At 34.9% G+C, this 18,215-nt stretch overlaps 1 protein-coding gene and 1 non-coding gene across 4 annotated transcripts in view; both read right to left on the bottom strand.

Moving 5' to 3' along the window:
- Window positions 1–18,197, bottom strand: part of LOC109575459 (uncharacterized) — a 234,718-nt gene extending 216,521 nt beyond the window's left edge. For all 3 annotated transcript variants that reach the window (XM_070775957.1, XM_070775956.1, XM_070775958.1), the window contains exons 1-4: window positions 17,197–18,197; window positions 14,466–15,199; window positions 3,015–12,326; window positions 2,298–2,536 (exon numbers count right to left, since the gene is read on the bottom strand). The gene's annotated coding sequence lies outside the window, so the exon portion shown is untranslated. The remainder of the gene's footprint in view (window positions 1–2,297; window positions 2,537–3,014; window positions 12,327–14,465; window positions 15,200–17,196) is intronic.
- LOC139178492 (small nucleolar RNA SNORD107) lies at window positions 14,913–14,986 on the bottom strand. The gene has a single exon (XR_011562881.1). It is a non-coding gene; the product is annotated as a small nucleolar RNA SNORD107 (small nucleolar RNA).
- Window positions 18,198–18,215: the final 18 nt, after the last annotated feature.

Below are 18,215 nucleotides of genomic sequence, written 5' to 3'. Positions count from 1 at the left end.
GCAAGAACACTGGAGTGGGTTGCCATTTCCTTCTCCAATGCATGAAAGTGAAAAGTGAAAGTGAAGTCGCTCAGTCATGTCCAACTCTAGCGACCCCATGGACTGCAGCCTACCAGGCTCCTCCGTCCATGGGATTTTCCAGGCAAGAGTACTGCAGTGGGGTGCCATTGCCTTCTCCGCCCATTACTCTAGTTCCCATTAAAATGGCTGAGCAGGTACCTCTCAAAAAACCATTAATCTTCTCTTTGAAAAAATGAAAGAAAATGGAAGGACAATGGGTCTGTCATGTCCGACTCTTTGTGACCTCATGGACTATACAGTCCATAGAATTCTCCAGGCCAGAATACTGGAGTGGGTAGCCTCTCTCTCTCCAGAGGATCTTCCCAACCCAGATATCGAACCCAGGTCTCCTGCAATGCAGGCGGATTTTTCACCAGCTAAGCCACAAGGGAAGGCCAAGAATACTGGAGGGGGTAACCTATCCCTTCTCCAGTGCATCTTCTTTACCAACTGAGCTATGAGGGAAGCCTGTAATCTTCTCTTTAGTTATGATTTATGCCTGAGGAAAAAGGCAACATTTTCTGATTAAAACCGTTACTTTCAAGGTTATCCCATGGACAGCAGATGGGCAATAAGGCTTTCTGAGAAAGAATGTTTAACAATTTGTCAGTATTCAGTTCTTGCCCGCCCATCCCATGAAGTAATCTTACAGCAAGGTAGAATGGGAAATGAAGGAAAAGCTCCTGGAGTGTCAAGGGCAGGAATTCCGCATCTGTTACAACATTACTGACTTCATCAACAGCTGTCCCCTCTCATTCTTCCCATAGTTCCACAGCTTCAGGAGTTCTAAGATTCTACATTTCAGTATCTACATACTGGACCTCAATCTTTTCTATTTTGCATTTCCCAAGTGACTAAATCCAAAAATCATGTACTTTTTTTTCTAATTTCTTATCTTTTGCCTAATTAATTCCCCAAATCACAAAACAATTCAGTATGACTTTATGTCAGGCAATGAGTAAGATATTTGCCAAAAATTATCTGCAAGAGATTCTGAGTGTGAGAAAAGTGGAATTGTGAAAATCAAGGACCCCTTCAAAAACAAAACAAAAAACTACTGAAGCTCCACATCTGTAGCTCTTAACCTGTTGTACTGTCTTCAATCTGGTCTTACAAGCTACCTGTGCCTACAGTCACCTTGGCAGTATCCCACCATGCTATGAAATTCTGGTTGGCCATATGATAAGGTTAGCCAACAGAATATGGCAGAAATGATGTTACATGACCTCTGAAACCAGATCAAAAAAGGCCATGCCACTTCAAACACTTATTTTTATGATTGAAGTGAGAACCTGTGTGATGGTTAAAAGCCTTTTAGCTAAGCCCAACCTTCCAAGTCATCTAAAACCAGTGCCAGATTTGAGTGAAGAAGTATCCAGAAGACTCTAGTGGTTTGAATCACTCTCAAGCATTGAACTGGGTCTTCCCAGTTGATTCTAAATACATTCTGGCACTCTCAGAAATCTTCACCCACAGAATCTGTAGAAATAGCACAAGAATGTATTATATATCACCAAATTTAGGATAATTTGTTACCTATATGTTATCTGAACAATGAACACTAGCTGCCACCAAAATTCTATCAAATTTAAGAAAAGCAGAATATCAGTTCCTGTCTAACCAAAGTGCCCTGCCCTGAATCAAATGAGCACTCAGACTGCCCTTACAATCACTATCACCAAGAGGTTTTCCTGAGCCCAGAGATGGGAGTCAAGAAAACCTGGAATGAGCAATAATGCAACTGGTCTGGTGACAACAATTATTGACATTAAAACAAAGATGGCAAAAGTATCTTTTCTTAAACTACTACCTCCCTACAGGGAAAAAGAAGAAACATAGTAAGGTAAAACACACAGCATTCTGACCAAACACTGAAGCAGCAGCTTAAGTGGAGGCTAATGTCGAACTAACACTTAGAAACAGTTCCTCATTAATCAACCCTGTAGCTGATTCAACTCTCCAACTTCAACATGACTTTGCTACTATTATTCTATATTAGCACCTTTTTTAGGCTGCCATCCACCTCTACCATTATACCACCAAACTACACATGCAAAAATAGCTGGTCTATTCCCTAATTTATAATTAGTAAAATATTGATCATCATTTGTTTTGCAATATTAGTTATGTTATTGTATTTGGTGTTGAGTAAATTAATTGAAGGCCGGCCATTGACTACATTATTCATGGACTCCATCTTTAATACAATTATATTTTTAAATAACTGGCTTACTTACTGATTCTCAGGAATATCGGATAATTCCAAGCTGCACAAGAACAAAGTCTGCACCAGTGTTATTTTCCTGAGCCTAGCCAAAATCTTGTCCTAATACAGCATTTCTTGATCCCGAACCTTCTTACTTGTGGTTTACAGTTGAGATTTATAAATTAAGGAACTCCATAGGAAGAATGTTCCTGATGATGTCAGATATCCTCAGATTATCTGCATGTTATGTTTTTCTTTCACCATATTTACCTGAGAAGCAAGAATACAATAAAGCCAAGGTCAGATACAAATAAAACTCCAGGAGACACTAATTATGATAACTTTAGAAGTGACAGGAATAGTGAATGCAAATTGAAAAACTAGCAAATATGACTGGCCCAAACAGAATTTTTTTTTTTTTTTTTTACTTACACCTTCTCAGAGTACTTTCAGCATGAATGTTGAGACTACTGAAATTTTTCTTACCAATTCTGAATACTCTAAAAAGCCATAAAAGACCTATGATCAATCCATTTAACAGACTCAAACTACTGTAAAAGACAATAATCCATTCTCCTATTAGGCCCATTAATTAAGAGTAATTCCCAAGCTATTCCAAGAGACTTTCCTTCAACAATTAGCCATAAATATGGCACTGTCTTATAAAATTACCCTTTATAGAAACTTTCAATGACTATTTTTATCATTCATGTGTTTGTCAACCCAAATATAACTGTATAGCACCTACCTCAAATCCCATCTTCTCCCTTCTTTCCGAGGGTAATCAAATTCTCTTTGTTTCACTGTTTAAAACTCTCTGCAGCACTAGTATCTAAGTCACACATTCTTCATGATCACTCAAAACTATGCGTGACAGTCACTGGGAACATAAAGCTGGATACAACAGCCCAACACTCCCAAAACGTCAACAGGTAACGATGAAGACAAGCACAAACTGGCTGTATCTTTTAAGTTCCTTTGGTTGTTAGATGTTGCTTTTGAAATACATTTAAAAATTTAAAGGCAGTAAATAGCAGCTGTCCCTTTTTTTCTGGTATGTTTATATAGTAATGTTAATTTTTTGGTATGATTTCCCAGACAACTTTCTATTCCATAATGCACATTTGCACTTTTACATTGTCATATAGCAACATATGTTTTAGTATTGAACTTACACATGTGCAAAAGTTTCAAAAAGAATGCTAAAATAATCACCATTATAGTTAACACTACTGAGAAAGCATTATTTAACTCTATTATCATGTCAGAATAAACCCATTCCTTAGGAATAGTAACCATTAATATTTCAAATAGAAAAAACAGAGGCATATGGACACATCTCAGCATACACATTTAGTTGTTATCTGTTCAAAAATGACAATTAAAAGAATCAACTTAAAACATTCTTCTATATCAGAATATTTTTTCAGTGTCTGAATGACAGTCAAACAAATAAGCTATCATTACAATTCCTCTTTTAATGATGTATATTTCAGACATTCAAATTATGTTACAATCTGTAACATATTTTCTTCTTTATGAATTTGAGAACAGTAATAGGTAAAATCCCATCAGCAAGTTTTATCATTTCAAAAGTTTTACATATTCAAATTTTGATTGTCACTGCCAAAATTCTACACAAAATAAGATATACTAATGATACCTCTAACAAATTTTCATTATTTACATTATAAGCAACTGAGAATACTCCTGACATTAGTTACTGATTATACTATAAAAATTTAAATACCCACCAGAAAACTTTCAAAAGCTCTCAGAAAAAAACCCTCAAAATCACATAAATTATGTTCTCACAAAAGTATATATGGAAACATTAAAAAAAATACATAGCCACTTAAACATTTTACATAAAAATTAACATTAGTTTAGATATAAATGAAGCAGGTTTCTACACATTTAAGCTTATAACTGAAATTCCATTTTCATTTTTTTCCTAAAAAGAAAAAAAGCAAGGCATGAATAGATGTTTAAAAAGAAATTATCCCTAAAACTAATTTTACATATGTATGTGTATATACATTTACAGTATGTTTGTATATGCATATAAATTCTCAACCAGTATGTGTATATAGTATAGCAAAATAACCATTACTTGATATTAGCTATGAGAATAGCTATGACTTAAATGACAATTCCTTTAATGTCTTCCTTTCTTCCTAAAGATAAAAATAAAATCCTTTGGTCATTTTTCTTTGTTAAAAGTATACAATCTAATCTTTTCCTATGAGAATCTAACAATCTGAAGACATGGAGACAATCTAGGTATCCCTATGCCCAAAAAAATCACTGCATAAACACCAACTGTAATGACAGACCCAAGATGGAAGAGCAGATGGTCAGGTGCTCATCTTCTCAACTCCAAAATTACAACTTGCTGCTGCACAACCACTGATGGGAGAATGAAGGATCCCACCAAAAAAGGAAACTCCACGTCCAAGGGCAAAGGAGAAGCTCCAGCAAGATGGCTGGACTGGCGAAATTGTGTTTAGAATCAAGCCCCATATCCGCCAGAGATGCTCGAAGGTCTCAAACAAAACCTTGGGCTCACCGGGGATGCCAGAGTCTGAGCCAGACCTGCCTTTGCATTTGAGTGTCTCCTGTGGAGGCATGGATCAGCAGGGGCCTACCGCTGGGGCAGGGGCTCTGGATGCAGCAGACCTGGGTATAGCATAAGCACTCCTGGAGAAGGTCACTATTAACCCCACAACAGAGCCGCCAGAACTTACACAGGACTGGGGAAACAGACTCTTGGAGGGCACAAAGAAAACCTTGTGTGCACCGGGACCCAAGAAAAACAACCAGTGGCCCCAAAAGAAACTGACTCAGGCTTGCTGGTGAGTGTCCAGGAGTCTCTGGTGGACGCCTGGGTCAGCAGTGGCCTGCTACAGAGTCGGGGCACTGAGTAAAGCAATGCATACACAGGACCTTTTGAAGGAGGTCGCCATTATCTTCATTACCTCCACCATAGTTTGGCCTCAGATCAAACAACAAAGCGGTAACATAGCCCCACCCATCAACAGAAAATCAGATTAAAGATGTACTGGGTATGGCCCAGCCCATCAGAAGAAGACCCAGTTTCCCCTCAGTCAGTCTCTCGCATCAGGAAGCTTCCATAAGCCTCTTAGCCTTCTCCATAAGAGGGCAAACAGAATGAAAACCACAATCACAGAAAACTAATCACATGGACCACAGCCTTGTCTAACTCAATGAAACCACGAGCCATGCTGTGTAGGGCCACCCAAGATGGACGGGTCATGGTGGAGAGTTATGGAAAAATGTGCTCCACTGGAAAAGTAAAAAGCAACAGTTAGAACTGGACATGGAACAACAGACTGGTTCCAAGTAGGAAAAGGAGTACGTCAAGGCTGTATATTGTCACCCTGCTTATTTAACTTATATGCAGAGTACATCATGAGAAATGCTGGGCTGGAGAAAGCACAAGCTGGAATCAAGATTGCCGGGAGAAATATCAATAACCTCAGATATGCAGATGACACCACCCTTATGACAGAAAGCAAAGAACTAAAGAGCCTCTTGATGAAAGTCAAAGAGGAGAGTCAAAAAGTTGGCTTCAAACTGGACATTCAGAAAATGAAGATCATGGCATCTGGTCCCATCACTTCATGGCAAATATATGGGGAAACAGTGGAAACCAAGCCTGACTTTATTTTTCTGGGCTCCAAATTCACTGCAGATGGTGACTGCAGCCATGAAGTTAAAAGACGCTTGCTCCTTGGAAGAAAAGTTATGACCAACCAAGACAGCATATTGAAAAGCAGAGACACTACTTTGCCAACAAAAGTCCTTTCTAATCAAAGCTATGATTTTTTCCAGTAGTCATGTATGATGTGAGAGTTGGACTATAAAGAAAGCTGAGCGCCAAAGAATTGATGCTTTAGAACTGTGGTGTTCGAGGAGACTCTTAAAGAGTCCCTTGGACTCCAAGGGACCAGTCCATCCTAAAGGAAATCAGTCCTGAACATTCACTGGAAAGACAGATGCTGAAGCTGAAACTCCAATATTTTGGCTACCTGATGCAAAAAACTGACTCATTTAAAAAGACCCTGATGCTGGGAAAGATTGAAGGCAGGAGAAGGGGATTAAAGAGGATGAGATGGTTGGAGGGCCATCACCCACTCAAAGGACATGAGTTTGAGTAAGTTCCAGGAGTTGGTACTTGACAGGGAAGCCTGGCATGCTGCCATGGGGTCGCAAAGAGTCGGACATGACTGAGCAACTGAACACCAAAATATTACACAGTCCTAAAAGCCAATTATGAGTTGTATTCCACTGCTAATACATTCATAGAAGCCACCTCATGATATTGTTATATTTACAAATTTATACTTAGTGAAATCCCATGCACCTAGAAAAACTAGATTTTTTAATGATTCTTTTACTGCTATTTACAATGTTGTCTTGTATGTTGTCATGCATTCCAATTAAATACAACACTGTATAATTCAAAGACAATAAAATCTTATAAGATACAACTTCCTTTGATTAAAATATATAATGCCCTATCAGCAGTACAACTACAAATTATGACTTGACTTTTTTAATGTACAAAAACCTAAGCACTAAACAATGATTAAAATATAAAACTTTCTTTTAGATGAGAATCCAAAAATGAAAAAGTACCATTTTAACTCTTGCTTTTCCATAAATCAGAAAGCAGATCCCTGAACAGGTATATAGCTCAAGAAACCCACAACAGCATCAATTTCACTGCTGAGATTTCTAAAGAAAACAATGGAGCTTTACAATGAATTATTTACAAAATTATACTTTATGAGACTCTATACATCTAGAACGTCTAGATGTTAAAAATTAAAACCTTATATCTGCCTATTTACAAAGCTGTCTTGAATATTGTCATGCAACCAAGGGAACACATACAGAACTGTGTATTGTTCCAAGAGGTAGTATAAAATATCTTTGACAAAGTCATTTTTTAATTTGAATGTTAAGAGGAAAAAAATAAAGATTAAAAAAGATAAGAAGGGTGAGTAGTTAGAGTACAGACGCTTTTTAGGGCCACTACAATATGATGATGATTAATACATGTCATTATACATTTTTCCAAACTCACAGAATGTACAAAAGCAAGAGTTAATCCTAATGTATATAAACTACTGACACTGGGTGATTGTGTCAATGTGGGCTCATCCATTTTAACAAATGTACAACTCTCACAGGGCATTTGATCATGGAGGTGGATTTTCATATGTGTACTAGGTTGATAATGGGGGGAATTATGCAAGTATTCAGGTAGAAGGTACATGGAAAATCTTTTGTGCCTTCCTCTCAAGTTTTCTGTGAACCTGAAACTGCTCTTAATAAAAATAATATAAATGAAATATATCAGGAATCTTGGTTTGAATTAGATATACCAAAAGAATTTACATGGTGTAAGTTTTAAATATACGTACTTGATACAATGGCCAATTCTTCTACATGAGAACAGGGTAAATGTGTAATCTTGTCAGTGTTTCCACTTAACCACCAATTTGCATAGCTCCAAGGGCCTGTTTGTCAACTTCGTTGCTATGCTGATTTTAAAAGACAACAGTACTAACACATTTACAATGAAATAAAGTTAAACTTTTTAGATTCTCAGTACATTTAGAAATATTACATGTTTAAAACTAAATATTACTTTTGCTCCTTATTTACAAAATTGGTTATTGTCATGTTAGCAAGTGAACACAAACATTTCTATAAAATTTTCTTTAGAAAAATGAATTGCATCAGGAACCTTAGCACATCTGGGAAAATAAGTTACACATACATGTCCCACAATTAGAGGTAAAATTATATAAGAAATGCATGTATCTAGAAAGAACACATGTTTTTAACTGCATATACAGCATTGCTGTATACAGTGACATAAGAGTCACTCAAGAACAGTGAGAGTTAATGTACCATTCCATTTTGACAAGCATAAAGCTTATGTGCTATGAATTTTAGGTAAATATGTATTCAAAATTATGACAGAAATTTGTGAACATCTAGTGATATATGGATAAGAAACAAAAATCTGATCACAGGCACACAACCACCTAATACTGTTCCCCCCATACAGACTAAGTATAAACACATAATGGTCATACAACACTTCTATTCATAATATATATATTTCACCATTAGTTTAACATTAATATATTGATTCCATGTGTGTATGTGCGTGCGTGCGGTTTCAGAACACCTAGGAACTTGTTAAAGAAGAGCTTGCCTGCTAGACAAGTGTGGAATGTGTCCTTACTCTGTTCCAATATTTAAAACTCAAAATTTAGATGGAAATACAAGTCTATGTATTTAAAAATATGAATGATGATTTCTACACTCTAACAAATAATGTCTAATGGAAAAAACCTCAAGAACACAATAAACAGAAAACCATCAAAATTCAAGCCTAATTCATGAAGATGCTCACTCTGCTATATCTAAGATCAAACAATGACTGTAACTTTAAAGTTTCAATGAAAAGGTATTCCAAAATTATTGACAGAAATTAAAAATATTTTATGAAATAGCATGTATCTTCAATATACAAAGCAAAGTAAGAGATCAATCCCTAGCAACCAAAAATATCCCAAATACAAGTAGTTTAGCAATTCGTCAAAACAGTGTTTTAACTTTAGTCTGTCAGTTTGGTACTCACAAAATACATGCCTACCAGGCAAATCCTAAGTAGATGTCATTTTAAAAAACTAACATTTGCTTCCCACATATCTAACAGCCTCACTATATTCTCCAGCAATACATAAAGTTCATAAACTAAAGCCTCCTGTATTATCTGCCCTCAAACAACCCAAAGAACCTAAGACTAAAGCCAAATGATAACTGGCCCCCAAAATATTGCCATTCTATGACTTTTAGTATCACTAGTTTTATACACACATATGTGCATGTATTCATATGTGTTGATATGTATACATGGATATGTATGTAAAAACATCCCTACAAAACATGGACTAAATGTTTAGAGCAAACGACTACATATTCTATTTTATTGACCACCATCTAAAAAAATCCCTTAATTGCCCAATTATTTATTCAGATAGTCTGAAAATAGGCAAAATTTTCACTCTCTGCATAGTTAATATTTTATAAAACCTGCATAAATTATAGCTCATATGCCTAAAAACATATAATAATGCTATTAAATACACATAATATAAAAAAATTCCTTTCATCAGCCCACTATTTAATCAACTTAGGTCTGATATACTATCACTAACATCACCCATAAAAACTTACATATTGTCTATACAACTATAAATAAATACTTTAAAACAATAATTCACTATTTTCATTAAAAGTCAAATGCCACTGGCAAATGAAAACTTTTCTAGCCTATGCTGTTTTATTACCAAATCTGAAGATTTCTCTAAGTTATATAAAGAGTTGTGTTCTTTTTGTATACAAATATATCTGAAAAACATAAAAGCAGTCCAGTGATGTTTCCACCATGATGAATCCTGTCATAAAATGATATATTTACATTAGATACTCCACACTATGTACTCCACACTATGTATTTCTCACAACCTAAAAATTGTGTCTAATGATCCAATGAACATACTGAGAGGGTGGAAGGAACATTTCTTTTGGCAAACAAAAATATTTGTATCCTATTAGGTTGATATGAATTTACAATGATATAGACAATTACAAGTTAAACAAAAAATTTAACATTGCTTGTAACAAACTGTTTAACAACTTTTACCAGAAATGAATTAATATTGGTTGGAAATTAGAATATTGATCAAATATATTTAGATTCCCAACATCTGATCATGGAGCAAAGTCTGGATGCTATTTGAGAACGCTCTTCATGCATATACATATACATACACAATCTTCCAAAAATCCCTATTCTCTGTCTCCTAAATTCAGCTTTTATTTGCCTAAGACAAAGTGGTCTAGAAATACCTCAGTAACCAACATTATATTCTACTAACTGAAATGTCAGCCATCTCTATGCATGACAGGATGGTAAAGAACAGTACTTTTTCTATTATGTACAAAGCAATAAAAAATCCCCACTCAATTCTGATTATGTAAGCATTGAGAAGCTCTTCTCTGGTGCAAAAATTTCATCTTAATAAGGCAATCTCATACCATAAAAAACTGTAACATAAATGTCATTACAGGATAACATCTACATCCAGATAGAGCACCCTTAATAGCATTTCTTAGGTGACAGTTGAATACAAAACAATCTCTCTCATCTCAAAAAGCCATTGCAATAATCCAATCAAATGATTTCAAATGTATACATCATTCAGAGGTATTCTAACAATCCTTATTTCTATAATCATGTATTAAAAATAATTCTTCTATATATATTAACAAACTCTGTTAATATTTGCAACACACTGAGAAATGTCACGAAGCAATTATATTTGGTTATGTCATACATAGTATTTTTAAAATGCATATAAACAATAGCAGTGCCTTCTTTTGCTTTTATGATAGAGTAATATTAGACATTTCCATGTCCTTCTCTTTTTGCCAGCCATAAACAATACAAAATTCTGTACAGCTTACAAAATGTCCTCAGAATCCCTTTCTAAAAGTCTTTTCCAGAAGACACTTTTACCAAATGTATTTTTAGAAACTTTCTTAGGAAACAAGCTGTATTATCTTATATAAAAATAATATATTGATGATTATAAATGTAGACCTATCTACTTCAATATTAGATTCCAAAAGATTAAGCAAAGAAAGAATACAATTAAGCTCTTACATGCTGAATTTCATTCTCTTCACCTCCCAACATTCAATGAACAATTCATCATTCAGAGTATTTTGTATCTCAATACCATTACCCAAACACAATTTTCCTAAGTATTTAAAAACATTCATAAGCTACAAATGTCAAATTAATTAATGGGATTAGATTTAGAGTAAACGCAATTAAGATCTATTTATCATAAATGTACACAAATGCCATATATATAGGGCTTTGACTGGTAACTGTGATAATCCACAGCAAGGCAATTACTATTCCTCACCAATCCAAAGACTGCTAATGAAATATCAATATTTCAGAACCAAGACGAAGTTCAGGCCAGTACTAAACTCTTATTTTGTCTATAATTTGTGTATATGGTAAAGCTTCTAACTGAAATCAAGAAGCACTGTCCTTCCCTTCCTAGCCTCATATTCCTATAGGGTTAGCTTACATGTACTTGATATTGTCCAGACTAGCCAATACTTGGAAGTTTTACCGAGTTGAAATAATTTTCAATTCAGTGGACACCCTTCACATACTTGAATCTTGGAGAGAAATCTGGAATGAGAGTTGCTGTCCTGATGCTGCTGGATCAGGCAAATCAATGCAGAGTTAAAGATCTAGAAAGTATCTATACAGAAGTGCCCCGGCAAAAGACGCTTTAAATTGGCAAGAGGTGTAGAATTCCTTATCAGTCAATAAGTAAAATTGCTCAGAATACTCCAGAAAAATCTGCTCATCTATGTTAATACAAAAAAAAAGTTTCCACAACTACCCTAACACCATCCTGAGTTGCACATTGTATTTTGCTGTGCAAAGTTATCTTGAGACTCTTGTGGACCAAAGGGTAAGAGGAAAGGAGTTTGAAATTTATGAATCCAAATGTTCAGTAACTAGAACTGGAAAATTTCCAATTTTCACAGTGGCAAAAAAATACTCAAAATATTATCAGTTTATATAAACCTTTGTCCTCTTTTCCAATTATTGCTTATTTCTAACACTTCTGAAACATGTCAATTGCAGATTTATGAAGAACACGACGTGGTTTCATCATCTTTCTCAAAGATTGTTCTGGCCAACAGATAAATTACAGAATCTGAAGCTGGAAGTAAGGGGACCAGTTAGAAGTTTCAGTATGAAAAGCAGCTCCAAAACAGCCATCTATGTAACACAGTAGCTACTGTGCAAAAAAGATTCTAAGTTTCTGGATGAAATCCTTGTCCATCTTTCTTAGGCCCCATTCATGTCCATGAATGACAGCCAATCACCTTCAAGTTGACATCATGTTTCAAATCTCTGTAAAATTGATAGTTAAATATATATTACACAATGATTTTAAAAGGATGTTTATGAATTATTTCCTGCTTATTTGCCACTATTTGCTTTGAATTATCTGTACATGTGTTTGCAATTTTAAAAGCAACTATTCAAAGTCTTTTCTTTTACAATGAGTTGTAGAATGATGTTTATGGCACATTATAAAAACCAAGAGAATAATCAATATACTCTGCTAACCTAACAGCCTCCACATGCCTAAAGCCTGAGCTCTGCAACAAGGAAACCACTGCAGTGAGAAGCCCAACCACCACAAGGAGAGCAGCCCCTGCTCGCCACAACTGGAGAAAGCCCACGCACAGCACCAAAAGCCCAGTGCAGCCATAAATAACATCTTTATGTTTTTGTTTTTAGCATTTTTTTAAAAAGCATTTTTTTTTTTTAAACACAGAAGTTTTATTCCCCAGTGAGCCAGAATGAAATAGATAAAGGCATTCAGTAAGAGATACACATTTCTCTCTTCACCAAAGCCCCAAATCAAAATTTGGAACTCTCACATAAGTGAGTTTAAGATAGTATAGTATTACCCAGGGAATTCCCTGGCAGTCCAGCGATTGGGAGTCCACACTTTGACTACTGAGGGCCTGGGTTCAATCTCTGGTTTGGGAACTAAGATCCCACAAGCTACAAGGTGCAGAGCTGTACTACACAACTCCCTGATCTTAGATTCTGGCTGGCACAATAAATCTTCTTACTTCTTGACTCAATCCTTACAAAAAAACAATCAGAAAATAAACGTTAAACTGAAAGCCAAATTTTGCCTATAAGGCCAACTTTCTGTACTTACCAATAATTAAGACAATAGTGTAACAAAAATTACTATCAAAAACCTATTAGATGCCAATTTTTATTATAGGCTTTGGTGAAAGAAAAGTCATAATGACACCAAGGCCTCCAGTGAACCATTAATGTTTCATTCTAATAAAGGAAGAATATTAGAAAAATCTATCTTTCCAGTATTAGAAATATTTCCAATATTAGAAAAACCATCTTTCCAAAACCTGCCATGTTATAATCTTAGACAACAAAAATATTATTCTGTAACAAGACTTTCATAAGTTTCTTCTTTGTGACTTCAGCAGTTCTGGCGGATGGAATATTTGTATTGTTACTTTGACATCACTTAGGGCCACAATTCACTTAGTCAAAAAAACTGCTCAGTCTATTTAAAATTCAAAGCCAGTGTCCAGCCAAGTTCAACAGACCGGGTAAAGTGAAAGTGAAGTCACTCAGTTGTGTCCCACTCTTTGCGACCCCATGGACTGTAGCCTACCAGGCTCCTCCCTCCATGGGATTCTCCAGGCAAGAGCACTAGAGTGGGTTGCCACTGAAGGTAGAAATTACCATGTCTAAGAAAACATACTACTCACTGAGATTGTTTCTATTCTTAGAAATATTTCTTAAAACACTTACTATTTCTTTGAAATTTTTATTTATTAGTCATTTTTATGACTGAAGGGCAGACGTAACAGAAACAAGACTCTTCATCTACCATTTAAAAAGCTGAATTAAGTATCCTGTAGCAATAAAGGAGCAGCTCCCCTGTACTAACTGCCCCTATGCACTGTTTGCAAAGGTACACTGGCTGTGTGAATATCTGATGCTACTTAACAACATTCAAATCTAGAACAAGCAAAACTAGATTTCAAATACTGCTCTTCTAGTAGAACTTCATCATCTTACTAAGCAACAAAGATATGCTCACTCCTATGAACTCAAATTGCAGGTATTTCCACTTTTGACAAAAAATGACTAAAATGTATCCCTATGAATACCCTGTAAACTTCATGACAAAGTACTTAGGTTCTCTACAATAAATCCTGATATTTACTAAACAGCTATTCCCAGAGAGGAGCCTAACTTAATGACTACTGAGTATTAAGAGTATAACATTAGATATCAGATAGCCCTAGATTCTAATCTGTCACTAATACAAGTTAATATTCACTAATATAAGTATCTAATAACATTTTTAAAAATCAGTAATGGCATCTCTCTTAAACATTTACTGTGATAGGCTCTGATCCCATTGATCAACTGCAGACAACTGAAGAGAAATAAACTGTCCTTAAACACCAACATTCGTGTGACAGCACTTACCACACTCACAGCATTTCATAAAATATATTCCATAAACATTCCTTCTGGACATCACTTAGACACCTAGAACTGGTTTCCAATGTTTGATCCAAGATGTGGTAGTTTCCTTTATTTTGATCTTGTTTCTGTCTTTGTTTCCACCTTGTCACATATGTGCCTTCTGAGATCCAAAGATGAGCTTCCATTTTTGCTTTGAACAGTGTTTGTGGTATACATACATATATATATATATATATATATATATGTGTGTGTGCACATATAAAAAAGGAAGAAAAAAAGAAAATAATTACAAAAATCTACAAAAAGAAAACAAGGGATGTCTGAAGAATTGGCACAAAGTGTACTACTACACCTGCCAATTCTAGCTATTCAGCTTTCACATGTCAAGAACAACATTTTTTGCCAAGAATAATGTTGTCTGAAAAGTCTATTGAGGCACATTGACTAGATTTCAGAGTGTCCTTTTAAGCTCAAACTTTGAAATCATCATGTTCAGACAAGGTCCTATGTCATCATAAATCTAGCCAAGGCCTCTGCAATATGATTTTTTTTTAAAAACAAGATTATTTTACCTGGTGTAGTTTGTTCTGTCCTAAAGGTAGTTAAGTAATATTTTTAGCCTGTTGCAACATTACTGGGTAGGATCCACATTGACACATCAGAAAATTCAGTAACCAAATTTTCTCTTCCTTTCAGAGGCATCAATTATGTGGGCAAAAAGGCACTGCATATGACTAAAAAAGTTTCAAGACAAAAAAAAAAAAAAAAAGCCATGATGATTTGCTTTATCTAAGAAAATTCAAATTCTGAACATTTTTATATTTATGGCCCATCCCAAAGGAGTTAGAATGTATCTGAACATTTCATAATACAATACAGGTTTGTAACTGACTACTTGCTGAAATGAGTAATAAGTCTTATTTGAAATTAACACAAGCAAGTGTTTTTTTCTGATATTAGCAGGATTTTGAAAATTCTCCCATTTTCACACAATCCCATAAAGTACTCCCATAAGTAAATGAATGAAAAAAATGATTTCATTTACTTATGGGAGTACTTTATGGGATTGTGTGAAAATGGGAGAATTTTCAAAATGCTGCAAATATCAGAAAAAAACGCTTGTGTTAATTTCAAATAAGACTTATTACTCATTTCAGCAAGTAGTCAGTTACAAACCTGTATTGTATTATGAAATGTTCAGATACATGTTGAGTTTTGTTTACAAAAGTTAAAAATTTTTTATCTCACTTAAATGCGGAATCTAAAAAATCTGAAGACTAGAATGGTGATTGTTGCCAGGGGCTTAGGGGGTAGAAGAAATGGGGAGATGCTGATCAAAGATAAAAAACTTTCAATTATATGATGAATAAATTCTAAAGATCTGATGTAGAACATGATGACTACAGTTAATATACGGTACACTTAAAATCTGCTATGACAAATTTTACATATAGATCTTAAATGTTCTTACTACCAAAAAATAACTCCGTAAGGAAATAGATGTGGTAATTCATCTTACTGTGGTAATCTTCTCACAATATATACTTATTACAAGACATCATGCTATGTACTTTAAAATTATACAATGCTATTTATGAATTTAAATTTATGAATTTATTTATTTAAATTTATACAGTGCTATCAATGAAACTGGGAAAAATTACAAGACTTCTAAAATTAGACATGATTACACAAGTGAGTACCAATGAATCTATGGAAGCAGGGAACTATGTCACATCTGACATGCTTCTATACTAAGTCCAGTTTGCCTATTACATAAGCACAGAATACCACAAACAACTCAAAACCAGAAAGGTAGTATAATTATTATATACCAAATTCTTACTTCAATTTTTAAGTCCCAGAATTCTACTGAAAACCACAATAAAAATATACATTGCTATACAATATGTATATCTTTATGGAGCCACAGTGAATGTAATGTGAACATTACAGTAAATTACATTAAATTACAGTAAATGTGAACAGGAAACCAGGAAGTTGTTGTCCCACTACGTTTTAGGTGAAACATGCATTCAAATGCAGGTATGTAGGAGAAACTCTTAGGGACATCAAGTATTTACTTCCATGAGTGTCTAAAAACTGACTATGTTGGTACTAGTATGTGACCGCAAAAGAACCTTGTAGAAGCAGATCTAGCAATCCACAACAAAATACCCATACTTCTCTTACACCTAAGTTTTCTTAGTATGTATTCTACAATGAAGAGTTTCAAAAAAAAAAAAAAAAATTCAAGTTCTAAGCAGAGAAAAATACTATTATCACCAAGTAAAAATAATGGAAGTAAGCTTTTTGCATAATCTAGGGTTCTTGCCATTAACCTCTAACTTGCAAAAGAGGCCATCTTTAATTAGTATTAGAGAACAAGTAGTCTTTAAATATGCATATCTAAAGGCTATGCACACCAGCATATCTATACATGGATGAGTATTTTCTTTCCAAAAACATAAAAAAGTACCACAAATTATTTAAAGCTGATCCAGAGAGCAGCCTTCTTAGAAAATAAAACTCTCTACATACTTTTTCTCTAAAAAATGAGGGTTGTATATCTGTCATATATATCAGGGTCAATTTTCTAAGAGAATGGTTTGCCTGGAGCTCTGTTATCACAAAGATTCTTTGTAACATTCACAAACTCTAAAAAAAAGTTATCACATGTATTATAAAATCTCCTAAACCAAGGAAGGCTTTGGCTGCTTTTGTTCCTTACCTGAAAGTAGCCATTAATCTTAAAAATTACTTTGGGATAGACCATATAAAGTTGGGGCCAGCACCTGTAGTCATTTTGAATGCCCCTCTTCTTCCAGAGACTGTAATTTGAAAGGCCATGATTTAAAAGCTGGAAAAGGCGACACAGATACAATCTCTGCTGATAAAATCAAAGCAGAAGACAATTAGTCTACAAGTCTTAAATTACTAAGGAGTTATTACCAGTCTTAAACTGTGGTGTTTTACAAGCTAATTGCTACAATCAATAAGGACTCATTTATTGTCCAGTTGAAACCTTAGCCATAAAACCTAAAACCTCCCACCTCTTCCTTTTAAGAGATTTCACTGTTCCATATCAACTCTAACTAGACCTAGATATTTGGGCATTCATTAATTATTTATTTGGAAGATACTGTCTACTTCTCTGAACTTCCCATACATCACTAAATGATGCAGCTGGATATGACTGTAACTGGTACTTAACAGTCAACTAGGTTCTTCCCCGGTAGTCCAGTGGTTAAGACACCATGCTTCCAACGTAGGGAGTGTGCATCTGATCCTTGGTCAAGGAACTAAGATCCTACATGCTACACAGTGCAGCCTAAAAGTTAAATTTAAAAGAAGTGTCCTGGGACCCATACTCTACCACTCATTTAAAAATTTGTAAATACTTACTCACTGGTAGGAAATGATGATTTACTCCAGGATCATGTCATCTCTCTGACCAGACGGGCACAAGGACACTATGTCCAAAAAGGTCATCAACTGAAGTAAGCTTGCAAGGAAGGAAGAACCTTCCTATTTCAAATACTTTGATTGAAGAAACAAAATCTAATCCAGTATCAGTTTCCTTCTATAAGATGGCCTTACAAGGCATCACATCCCTACTTTCCTTCAAGTATGTACGGCATGGTAAAGTAGAGGGGTCAGTATAAAGTTTATTATGTGATACCAGCCAGTGCACAAAGTCAAAGTTGTTAAGCTAAAACAACTATCATAACCGTTTCACCATAAGACATA

Source organism: Bos indicus, chromosome 21 (genome assembly GCF_029378745.1).
Source record: "Bos indicus isolate NIAB-ARS_2022 breed Sahiwal x Tharparkar chromosome 21, NIAB-ARS_B.indTharparkar_mat_pri_1.0, whole genome shotgun sequence".
In the NCBI taxonomy this organism is placed as follows: Eukaryota; Metazoa; Chordata; class Mammalia; order Artiodactyla; family Bovidae; genus Bos; species Bos indicus.
Note: the sequence above shows the minus strand (reverse complement) of the source record. Positions and strands in the feature narration are given on the sequence as shown.